Consider the following 12833-nt stretch of genomic DNA (forward strand, 5'->3'; position numbering starts at 1 on the left):
ACCACGATGTCGACCATCACGATGCTGTAAACAGAACCTGGATTCATCCGAAAAAATGACGTTTTGCCATTCGTGCACCCCGGTTCGTCGTTGAGTACACCATCGCAGGCGATCCTGCCTGTGATGCAGCATCAGGGGTAACTGCAGCCATGGTCTCCGAGCTGATAGTCCATGCTGCTGCAAACGTCGTCGAACTGTTCGTGGAGATGTTTGTTGTCTTGCAAACGTCCCCCTCTGTTGACTCAGGGATCGAGACTTGGCTGCACGATCCGTTACAGCCATGTGGATAAGATCCCTGTCATATCGACTGCTAGTGATACGAGGCCGTTGGGATCCGTTACAGCCATGCGGATAAGATGCCTCTCATCTCGTCTGCTAGTGATACGAGGCCGTTGGGATCCAGCACGGCGTTCCGTATTACCCTCCTGAACCCACCGATTCTATATTCTGCTAACAGTCATTAGATCTCGACCAACGCGAACAGCAATGTCGCAATATGATAAACCGCAATCGCGATAGGCTAAAATCCGACCTTTATCAAAGTTGGAAACGTGATGGTACGCATTTCTCCTCCTTACACGAGGTATCACAACAACGTTTCACCAGGTAACGCCGGTCAATCGGTTGGGAACTTTCCTCGTGTCAGCACGTTGTAGGTGTCGCCGCCGTCGCCAACCTTGTATGAATGCTCTGAAAAGCTAATCATTTGCATATCGCAGCATCTTCTTCCTGTCCAGTTTATATTTAAAGATTTGCATTTTTAGTGTACACGGAAGATACCAGAATAATATAGAAATTCCCTTGAACATTGCGTCACCGAGATGTTTCAGTGATGTGAAGTGGGCTAAAACACGGAAGAGTGCAAAGTGGTTAACACATTTCTACCATGGAATTCACTGGGATCATCCTGCCATAACCTATAGAGATATGGTGACGTCACTTCGATTATTCAGTCACACGGAAATCATCGTCAACATGAAGGGGAAGGAAAAGATCTCATGGATGCATCGAATCTTCAAGTTTGCTGCTATTAAAGACCTGGAATTCAACGTGCGTCTTGCTCTCCATCGATTCAGGAAGAAGAAAATGTGTGAAAGCAGTGTTGCTGTGTATGCTTATGAAAATGTAAAATCACTTTCAAACTGGATGAAAAATAAAAGAATGTTAACCTCTCAACCCCTGTATTTTTTTCAATCCTGTTCCCACTTTGACAGTGTACAGTTTTACCCAGATACGACGTCTGTGGTTCTCTTCAAGCACAGGGGATATAATTTTAGACATGTTTGCTATAGGTCTTTTTAAGCGGACAGAGTCACATGTCTCCTGCTCCCATAACCCAATTTGTGCTGCACGATAGGCGTAATTCCATGCAACCATTCTATATATTCTGTTATTTTCCATGTTAAACTTCATCTCTATACATAATGAGATAGGGAGTTGGCTTTTTTGTAAATAATAACAACAAAGACGTATGGTAACGAATTGTTTCGTTAATTTAGTGCACATGAATAGAATTCGGTTCTTGTGATTACAGATCAGTTTTTGAGATTACAATATAGTATCCTTGAGGTACAATTTGACTCTGCTACTTCAGTATTGGGATACTTTTAACTTACATGCTACAACAGTAACATTGGCTGAGATTATTTTTTAATTCATTTTCCAGTAGCAGTGAAACTTTTTTTTTATAAATCTACGCTAAAAACTAATTGCAATGGCTGCGCTGCAGCACCATGAACATCACTGTACAGGCACCGAAAGTAGTCTCCGACAGAGAGGGCTCCTGATACCATAGAATGCACACCCTTCGACTGCCTTTGGGTGGCACCATCCAGTGTGCGATATGCATACATTTTTTATCACAGACCTACAAACTTCACAATCGGCAGTACATTCTTCTCATCCTTGATAAGGCCGATAACCTTCTTGTTCTGTGGAACAATATCATAAGGATTATCGGCTTTGTATGAGGACGTGTCGAATTCATTACCGTCGTACCTCAGTGCTTCAAATTTATTGCAGTTCTTCACACAATAGATGAAGCTATCTGTAACCCATATTAAGTAATTTAGGATCTGCGAAATGAGTTTACTCAAACTCATAATGAAGCCAGTACATGTGGAGTTTGGATAGGTCTAGTATGCACATACCTACATAAATAGGTTCCGCAAACTCTACTGCAGACTTCGCCATTTCCACAGCAACAAAGTTCTTATTGAATATGGTGACCTGCTTAAAATTTTCTTTGACAATGCATTTTCGTACGCCATAACGTCCACCCCATGCGGTTCTAATCAAAATTTCATGTCGTTCCTCAAATTCCCCATTTTCTTTACCGAAAACTGGATTATTCATTAATTTGTAAAAATCTTTCTCAAAGTGACACGTAACGGAAGCTGTCTGTCTCGTATTCAAATCAATATACACCTTCAACCTGGGGGACTGCTTGAAGGAGATAGCCTGGGTGATTCTAACCAGTCCGTAACCAAGCCGAGACACAGCTGAAGATTTCGATAATGAACAATCTATTACCGCTTATTCCCCAGCATTGTCATCAGTTTTGGGGTGGAGCCTCCTCGCAGAACTAGTTGCTCTGGACATAGCAGCAAACTGGCGTGCGCGTTATGCAAACTAATAGGGTATATGAGTTCTGACTCCACCACATACCCTACATCAGAATCAGCTTCAATATCCCAATTATTTTTCCACCTAATCCCTTGCATTCCTCTTTGGACACCCATAGAAACTCACCAAATGGCAGCGATTGCTGCATGGCGTGCCCGTATATGTTATTTACATCCAGGCACATTTTGTAACTCGAATCAAGGGATGCACTGAACCTTTCGGCCATCCGTGGGCTATTTGCCTTTGTATACCTATGGACACACACAGGTCCCTCGCTCAAAGACAAGAAGCATGCCAGCATCAGTCAACAATTCGATACTGCATTTCGTTTTCTTGAGCATTGCGTCCCAAGGAACCCAGGTGCTGTGTTATAAAAGGCGAAATCCAAAAAATATGTGGTCAAGCATAGACTCGGGATTTCTCAGAAGTGTCTGCAAGCAAGCACGCATCTGTGTCCACGTAAAGCCGTGCATACTCTCCTAAAGTGGGCATGAATTCCCACCAGACATTCATCGCGAGCTCATACTCTTCAGCAATTGTGGCGTCGCCTGTCAGGTTGCTGGAGAGTGTAGTTATGTCAGGTAGCCTGGTTTTGTTGAATTTTGCCATACTATCCACATACTCATATGGGAAAACCCCCTACCTAGTAACAAGCTGAAACTTTACCTCATTGGGAAATGCAGCTCGAATGATATGCATATCATAGTGAGGTAGAGTTTCTCGAGTAGCATCCGCATAAAACTAAGGATCTCAAGGAAGCAGAGCGTAATTCTTGGGGTCATTCGTTTGGAGAATGAAATATATTTCTCGACGCTCTCAGGTAGGACACTGATCTGATCGTTCTCCATGCCGAAATCAGCCAAGTGCACAACTAGAAAATGAGCGTCATACCTGCTTAAATTATGGAAGAAAATGTGTATGTATCTTGGTAGCTGGTATTTCAAATTGTAGGCATTGTGAGCTGCCCCACGGAACTTCCCCACAAGATGACAGTGGTCTCTGCAAGGATTTTCCTCTTTTCTATCTAACGACAGCCCACGAATATGACAGTCAACCGCACGCGTTATTGTACAAATGTTCATGCGAAAGTTGTCACTGTACAGATTATCAACATCCCATGAATGTTTATTGAGCTCAGTGAGCAGCCAAAGCTGCAGGAGTATCTCCAACATAAGATTTGTAGCAGTTAAGACTCGAATCATAGGACCATACAATTTCGCACCCTGCCACCTATGCTACGTGTTTCTCTGTAAAGGTTGTATGTGAGGCAGCGGGTTCATCTTCACAGTGGGCCACAGTAGCGAGTACGCATTCAAAGTAAGTGTACACTAAGAACGGGTATCACACCTGGTGCTGAACATTCTTGAACTGTATAAATTTGTTTTCCTCCGTCGGCTTAATAACACATACCGCGTCCTTGGAAGTCAAGTCTGCTAGATGCGCCGCTAATAACTTGTCTGAGGAATAATAATTCAGGCATCTTAAGCAAATATGCTGTACACCCTTATGTTTATTCATCTGGAAGGCGAGAAGGTGGGACATGCCTTTGATCCAAACATAATGAGAATTATTACTTTCAGAGAAGAGCAGCATGTTTACAGGCACCTTACGCTCACTAGTAAATTTTTATAAATGGAGGGGGCGTACGAAAACGTGCTTGTCCTGCTCATATGACTTACTTTTCTTCTCCAGGCCATAAACATAAACCGATATTCGGGTATACTGCATCTCAAATTTAGGTATGTCCTGGATCTTGATGGGGAACTCGATACCATCAAAGTTATAACATTAATGAATGCAAAGGTATCTACCGTATCGATAAGTGTGATGCAGATCTTTTGTGTAATTTCTCTTGCAAGCCGGGATTGACCATGCAAAACAAGCCTGATAGGTTTTATTTTCGACATTATTGCAAATGGTTCAAATGGCTCTGAGCACTATGCGACTTAACTTCTGAGGTCATCAGTCGCCTAGAACTTAGAACTAATTAAACCTAACTAACCTAAGGACATCACACACATCCATGCCCGAGGCAGGATTCGAACCTGCGACCGTAACGGTCACTCGGCTCCAGACTGTAGCGCCTAGAACCGCACGGCCACTCCGGCTCGCCGACGTTATTGTATTTCCTCTTATTAGTTATATCTTTAGGGAGCTTGATATAGCTGGACCCTCCATTTAATGGATCATAGACATGTGTGGATGTCCAGTGTAGTATTTGGATGAGCTGACCCTCTCACTCCTTCTCAAAAATACCAGGCCAGTATAGCACTCAAGGTGGATTAGGCTTGTCTCTTCAATGCCAGAATCAACTTGGGGGGGGGGGGGGGGGGGCAACAGTTCGATGCAGAGCACCACACTGTATTTAATGGTGGGATACCGCAGATCATTGACTATCTTGAGGAGCTCCTTTTCCACGACAAGAGGGCATGCCCTTAGAAAACCAGCAGGGCCAATGGGTTCTCGATCCTTGTGAACGAGATTTGTTCCTTAAAGGAGTCTGCAATCACCAATTATTCTGAGGTATGTTGCCTCTGACCTGTTGCCATTCACTAAAAGATGGAAGAGGAAACTGACACTAGCCTCAGGACCATTGCGATTACTGATACTACAACTACAACTAGTAGATGAAGTTGCTTGCGCTTATATGTTGAGCGGTATGTGCTGTACCTCACGAGATTGGCGAGGACATGACGGCAGAGGAGGAGGAGGAGACTTTTTGGGATTGGGCCGCTGCGAGCAGCCTGGTTGCTGCAACCCTGACCCGCTAGCCTGATGGACAGCAGTCCATGGACGCCAGAGTGTGCTGTGGCGGCCACTACCAGCTGGTTGGGGCTGGTGGTGGTGACGGCAGAGCCAGCGGTGGCGGCGGCGGTGACGGCTCCCCGCAAGGCGACTAGCGGCGCTTTTGCGAAGCACGCCGCCCAGCACCTCATTTCGATGTTATAGTCTTCGCCGCCCCCAGTACCCGAGACATGGCGTATTGTGGGAGTTGTCTACCTGACATAACCACTGTAGAATAATGAAATAGAAATAACTACAACGTTCTGGACATCGCCTGCTAGCGCTGCTGCTGCAGGGAAAGAAAGAATACTGATTATTTGTAAGTAGAGTGAGTAAGTATTACTTATTTCGCTCTGGCTCCTTGGCATCTCACTCACCTCCTCACAATGACGGTCTCTTTCCATCTCCTCTACCCACTGTGGCATTTCGTCATCTGAACTCAGGAGTGTCTAAAACAAAAATGATCTACAATGAAATAAACACCGTTAGCTGCTTACAGGCGTTGACACCACTGGAGGCGGGCTGCACGATGTTGGGGCGTGAGCGGAAGACGGCCTAACGGTGTGCGGGACCGTAGCCCAGCTTCATGGAGACGGTTGCGAATGGTCCTCGCCGATACCCCAGGAGCAACAGTGTCCCTAATTTGCTGGGAAGTGGCGGTGCGGTCCCCTACGGCACTGCGTAGGATCCTACGGTCTTGGCGTGCATCCGTGCGTCGCTGCGGTCCGGTCCCAGGTCGACGGGCACGTGCACCTTCCGCCGACCACTGGCGACAACATCGATGTACTGTGGAGACCTCACGCCCCACGTGTTGAGCAATTCGGCGGTACGTCCACCCGGCCTCCCGCATGCCCACTATACGCCCTCGCTCAAAGTCCGTCAACTGCACATACGGTTCACGTCCACGCTGTCGCGGCATGCTACCAGTGTTAAAGAATGCGATGGAGCTCCGTATGCCACGGCAAACTGGCTGACACTGACGGCGGCGGTGCACAAATGCTGCGCAGCTAGCGCCATTCGACGGTCAACACCGCGGTTCCTGGTGTGTCCGCTGTGCCGTGCGTGTGATCATTGCTTGTACAGCCCTCTCGCAGTGTCCGGAGCAAGTATGGTGGGTCTGACACACCGGTGTCAATGTGTTCTTTTTTCCATTTCCAGGAGTATATATATATATATATATATATATATATATATATATATATATACTAAGATGGTATATATAAAAATTATCTAATAATAAATGCATATACACGCAAAAATTATGAGAAACAAAAATATTTTTTAGAATATACACTTACATGAGACCTGAGATGGCTCCTGCATATCTCCAGCAATACTGCTCTCTATCCCCCTTCTTCGTCTGCCACGAAATCATCTGCAACAACAAAGAATGTACATCATATTACACATACAATTAAATTTAATTACGTTACACAGTACAATGAAGATGAAAGAATTAATGGATATATATACTCAAACAATACGAAATACTTGGCGAAATGAAAAAAGATGTAACCTTCATCGACTTTAATCCTCAAAATCATCTACAGCAACAACAACATATTATGTAAACGCTGAAAAATATATATACTACTTTTGATGATATTGCTGCCACTCTTGAAACTCTGCCTCCAGTTCTTCCGCGACTTGGTGTATACATCTTGAAACAACAAGAAAAAATTAACACCTACATATGAACTTGATACAGCGAAACTTTTTACGAAAATGTACACTGCGAAATCCGACCTCTTGCTATGAAATTAAATATATGCTTAGCTGGTAATTCCCTCTGCCTCTGGCGTTTGCCGCCACTGGCATTGCCAGTGCCACTTGTTGACGCTGATGGGTGCGCTAGCACGCACACATGTGAGCGAGAACAACACAGTCGACCTGACCCAACCACGGAAAATAGCAGAATGAGACTGACTGCACTATGACAAGGGTTTATACAACCTCCACCCCCTCCACCCACCATTTTACCTGGGAGCCAATAGGACTGCGGCATTATGCCCTAGCTGCAGATTACGATTACGCCAGGATGGCTGCGCCAGCAGCCAACTCATTGCTGCTCGGTGTGAGCCGCTCTGCTCTGCCGGGAGCCGTAGGCTGTCTCCGCTGCTGCTTCTTCCTTGTTGGCATAGCTGAGAACGCGCAGGCAACGTCCGCCCTCGATCTGGCGTCCGAATCTGCAGCCCTCGCCTCGGAAGTCACTGGCGCGTGTCGGGAGCCGAGACGACTGCCCGCGGTCGCGAGCCGAAGAGTGGTCCATCGCTGGCTGGCTGCGGACCCTGCGTCGGCCTCAGAGGGTCGAACCGACGACCCGCTGTGGACTGGGACACTGGCGCCCCATCTGTTGCTCCGTGTAGCCCAGGGGTGTGACACGTGCCGCCGTCCAGGAGAGCTGCCACACTTGAATGACTCTCGTTAGAAAACAACACCTATTTATACTCGACTGCGTGCTTCTGTTTTCCTAACACGCCGCTTCACGTCACGTACGCATAACACTTAGGTTGGCCAGTGGTCCTATTCTGCCTGTGACTTGCGCCATGGAAACTGCTGTGTGCACCCTCTCCGGCAGTTTTATGCCCCCGCGGCCTCTATTTGCCTTCGTAATTGATGGTATGCGTAACTTACTGCAATCTGGCCCGCATCTGGCTGTAACTCGTGCTCCAAATGGTTCAAATGGCTCTGAGCACTGTGGGACTTAACTTCTAAGGTCATCAGTCCCCTAGAACTTAGAACTACGTAAACCTAACTAACCTAAGGACATCACACACGTCCATGCCCGAGGCAGGATTCGATCCTGCGACCGTAGCGGCCGCGCGGTTCTAGACTGTGGCGCCTAGGACCGCTCGGCCACCCCGGCCGGCACTCGTGCTCCGAATATCACACAAATCTAACTTTCCCTATCCTAAGCGGTGGTGCCGCTACGTTATTCCCCTCTTTGGAAAGACCCGGTCCCCGGGTTGTCCTTTACCTAACTCTTTAACTTGTTTGGATTGGCACTTATGGCGTACTTACTTACTATTAGAAAACTTAACTGTGGTCTAGTACCCCTTAAAACCATGACACGAAACAAAACGTAAAAATTCCTTACTGGATGACCAGTGCTCGATCAACCCATTACCTACTCGTCTCACGCCCTCGGTATCCAATCCAGTGGGACTTGGACTACCCTTGGTTCCCTCTTTGAATTAGCTCTCCGCCTGATCAGAAAGAAAGCAACACATAACAGTTAAGGCTGCAATGATACTTGGCACAGAGGTGCTCACAATGATCGTTATTTGCCGTTGCCTTTCCCAATACTGAGCGACATGTTGAACAAGCTGTTCGGCTGATATGCGCCCCTCTTGCTCTAAAATGAACTGGTTTACGGATCTCAACAGACCTGGCTCCAGATTTTGATTTAACAATGTCAGATTCTGCCTTGGCAAAAACTCTAAAGTGGTTTCTGGCCAGTGCAGCTCTGGCTGTGGAACATTCAATTGTGCGACTCCTGAAACTGACGCTGGCAGATGGAAGGTTGGTCCTATTATGTTACACTTAGTTCCATCGATTAAAATTCCGCTCCCCTTGAGCTCTATACGTTTCGCTTCTGCAACTACTCCCTGCTAAAAACAACTTGCTACTTCCCTGCTGAAAACAACTTGCTACTACTACCAAATTCTCGTAGGTGGAGAAGATCCAGTGCATCCCGACCCGTTGCAAGTTCAATTTTGGTTCCACAATGTCCCTTGGACAGTCTATTCCTTTTCCCCTGAGTAAAAATAAATGCACCGTGCATGTGTCCCATATTTATAGCTTCATAGATTTTCCTCCAAATTTCACTATTTTATATCCAAACTCAACACCGATTGTGTGAGTACTTTCATCCTTAAATTTACGTTGTATGAACTGGTGCAATAAACACGACTTTTCTGACCCAGCACTGTCGATAACTAAAAGTTTAAACAGGAAATCGTACGATTCTGACATCGTTCAACACATATTTATTACGGCTTTGCCGCAATATTTACTCCGACACATTTATTTCTCCATAATGCGTTCTATTTCTCATTCAACAACACTCCACATATGTCAGACGCTACACTTCCCTTTTCAGTGACCTGAGGACAGGGATCAGGACTGCTGCCTCTAGCAGGTTCACAATGCTCGAAAACACATATAAAATACAATGCCTAAGTAATCTACGCGCCCCAATGATACATGACACTGAAACAAGAAAAAACTACAAATAATCTACTACTTTCTAGATCGCAAAGCATACAGTACTTCATGCTGTACTCTATCTTCCTGGTTTTCTCCGTGCTTACCACCTCTCTTCACTCTCCTTTTCTTCCTCTTTCCTTCCTGTGACACGCCTGGAATCAGATCCGGGCAACCCTTAAATGGCCGTAGTCGCCCAATGTGTACTATCGTTGTTCTCGTTGGTATCTGAAGCTTAACATTAACGGGAGATGTTGTTTCAACAACTTGGTATGGCCCTTGATACTTCGTGATGTTTCCGTAGGTGTATGGTGCCTGCTATGTACGAACTTCAAGCCCGATAACGGTTCGGAAATAAAGATATTTTCCTAATAATCCTATAAAATGATCGTCGGCAGCCGAAAACGAATATGAAGGAACATTGACATCTTACGAGGAAATAACCATCACGATCAGTGGCTAGAGGGGATGTAACAGTCTTACTGCAGTTCACTACCGCCCCTGGTATCCTTCCTCTTGCACACAGAGGTCATGGTCCGATGTTAGCTTGTATTGCTCACATGCATGATAATAGTGCCCCTTTGCCTTGACGCCATGTCTCTAGAATGCTCTTTCCACTATTAAGGTATGTATTTGTAGCATCAGTCTACTCCCCTCTTCCAGAACACGCAATTTTATTGATTACGTTCAGTACTCATTTCGTGGTATTGTTCTTTAATTTTGTGTATTCTCAGTCGATTTCCGTAATTTATCGGGGATTTCGCGATTTTAGATATTTCATCGTATTTTCCTCAATTTTTACGTATCTCACATCAGTTTTTCATAATTACACCAAGTTTTTCTCGAATTTTACTGACTTTATGTAATTTTTCATGTGTTTTCCACAGTTTTCCATATATGTATGGTCATATTGCTGACATACCCACGTGCTGTTTGATTTTCTATCAAAATATTTGCGCGTCTTATACACCACCCAATCCTAAGACGTGTCCTCTCCCCGATGATCTACATGCATGCATTTTGGATAAGATGAGCGTGAAAAGTATAGTAACAGTCGTACCTATATGTAACTCATATTTACATACAAGATGTGACAGAGAAATGGAGTATTTCACATACATCTTTGTTCGTCTGGAGGAGCGTGTTGAAATAGGCTGTTAACGATTGCAGGTAGATCCCGCTCTAAGTCACACACAGAATACGCAATTGAATACCAGCCGATCGCAAGTTATACCACATAACTGATGCATCCCGAGAGAACAACGAAAAAATGATGAAACTCGTGATAAGTGACTTGGAGCAACATATCCGTCTCAAGGATGCAACATTAGTTTACCATTAAATCGTGCCTAACTACGACCCCTCTCTCCATCTACTTTCTATCATCCCTTAACGCTGATCCCTGTCAATTGAGAGAAAGATGGTTCTCTTTTCCATAAAAGCATCAAAGACAGCAGTCAACTTGCATGTATCACTTTTATCTCAATATACTTACTGTAGAATGTTGTTAAAAGCCATATAGCTACTGTTGTGTAAGGTGCTTGTTAGCTGACACCCAATGATTGTGATTGGTGGAGTGTACAGAGAAGCACATTGTAAACACTGATTGTTAGGTTTTAAAACACCTGAACAATCTTGCACAGGGCCAAACACGGGATGCATTCTGCAGTTGTATATTGCAGTCGCCCCAGCTGGTAATGCAACGCTATTTAGCTAATGACACTGAAATAAAAATCTATAAAGTGGTTGCCGATAACTTTGGGATCACACCTGGGCTTGTGCTCCGACATATATTGATTTATTGCTCTACATCTGGTCGTCATCCACGTTAAACCTTCTATTCCAACCGTCTTACCACTATCGACGAGAAATGACTGTTTCCCTGGTTACCACTGCTTCCATGTAAATTTTTTCTTGTATTCCTGTTGCTGTCGCATTAGCGTTCCCCTGTACAAGAATTTTCTTCCACCAAGCAGAAGAAAGGCAATTACTCCCTTATTCATCCTCAATTTCCCCCGCATTTTGGCGTATTTTCCCTCAGTTTACATGTTTTTTTTCATCATTTTTCGTTATTTTATCAATTTTATGTCACATTTGCACATGTGATCATCACATCACTTGTTAGCACATATTCTAAAATTACTTGTAAGTGTAGTACAGCTGTCAACACCTAGCGCAATGCACTTTTTTGTGGTTGGACAGTATAGCATAGCACTGTACTCGACTACATCCAGTCACCTCCAACCACTTATTTCATACTTGCTGTGCATTTAATCTGTTTTCTGTATTTCTGTGTCAGTGTTTGTGCTGCAGATGGCTCCCATGACCTAGTCCTCCCGCTGTTGGATCCACTTTGAGACATAGAACACATCTCCAGACTTAACATCTGGTAAACTTCGCAGCCCAGACAAGAAAAAGAAATTCAACGCCACTGTATTGCTGAGGTGATTACAGCTGCATTCATCAGTAAAGATTTACGACCCTGTGCAAATATGCGATGTATATGTCGGACAGTTAACTCCCTGCACATCTTCTGAGACAAAGTCGGATGGATGTACCACGCTACAATCTATCTTCGATCACAGACCTGCAACACTTGACAACGAACTTCGTTCTTTTAGAAATACTGAGTGACCAAAATAGCACATCTCCATGTGAATGCTTCCACCGTCGTCAGCTGGACAATGCCACAGATCTACTGTCGCGATGTCTGTCCATAAAACACGTGTGCTCATCTCTCCTATAATGACGTTGATCTCAGTGGGTCACATGTGCCCATGTTGCTAAACCTCAAGAGACAGTAACATAAGAAATCCACTGGAGATCTTGGATGTCCTACGTACAACGTAAATCAGTTGTCCTACTTTTCTTTGCTTCAAAGAGTAGGTCAGCGGCTAATCAATACAATATTCTGTAATTTCCTTCCTTTTCTAGTTCCTCTAATTCTTTATATTTCTCTTTCATCCATGTCTTCGTGCTTATTCTGTTTCTCTTCTTAATTCATTATTCAGCCTTCTGTACATTATTTTCTCTTCGTCTGTCTTCCATTTCCTTCTATCTTCCATCCTACCAAGCATTGTGTTTGTTACTCACTCTTTCCTTATACTTTCGGATTTCCTTACCCCTACAATTTCTTCTGCAGTAAGGATTTGTTTCATTCTCTTACATTTTTCATTTGCAAGTCTACCTGGTTATCTGAGCGGTAGCGTGTTTGCCTA

The sequence above is a fragment of the Schistocerca piceifrons genome, chromosome X (assembly GCF_021461385.2).
Source record: "Schistocerca piceifrons isolate TAMUIC-IGC-003096 chromosome X, iqSchPice1.1, whole genome shotgun sequence".
Taxonomy (NCBI): domain Eukaryota; kingdom Metazoa; phylum Arthropoda; class Insecta; order Orthoptera; family Acrididae; genus Schistocerca; species Schistocerca piceifrons.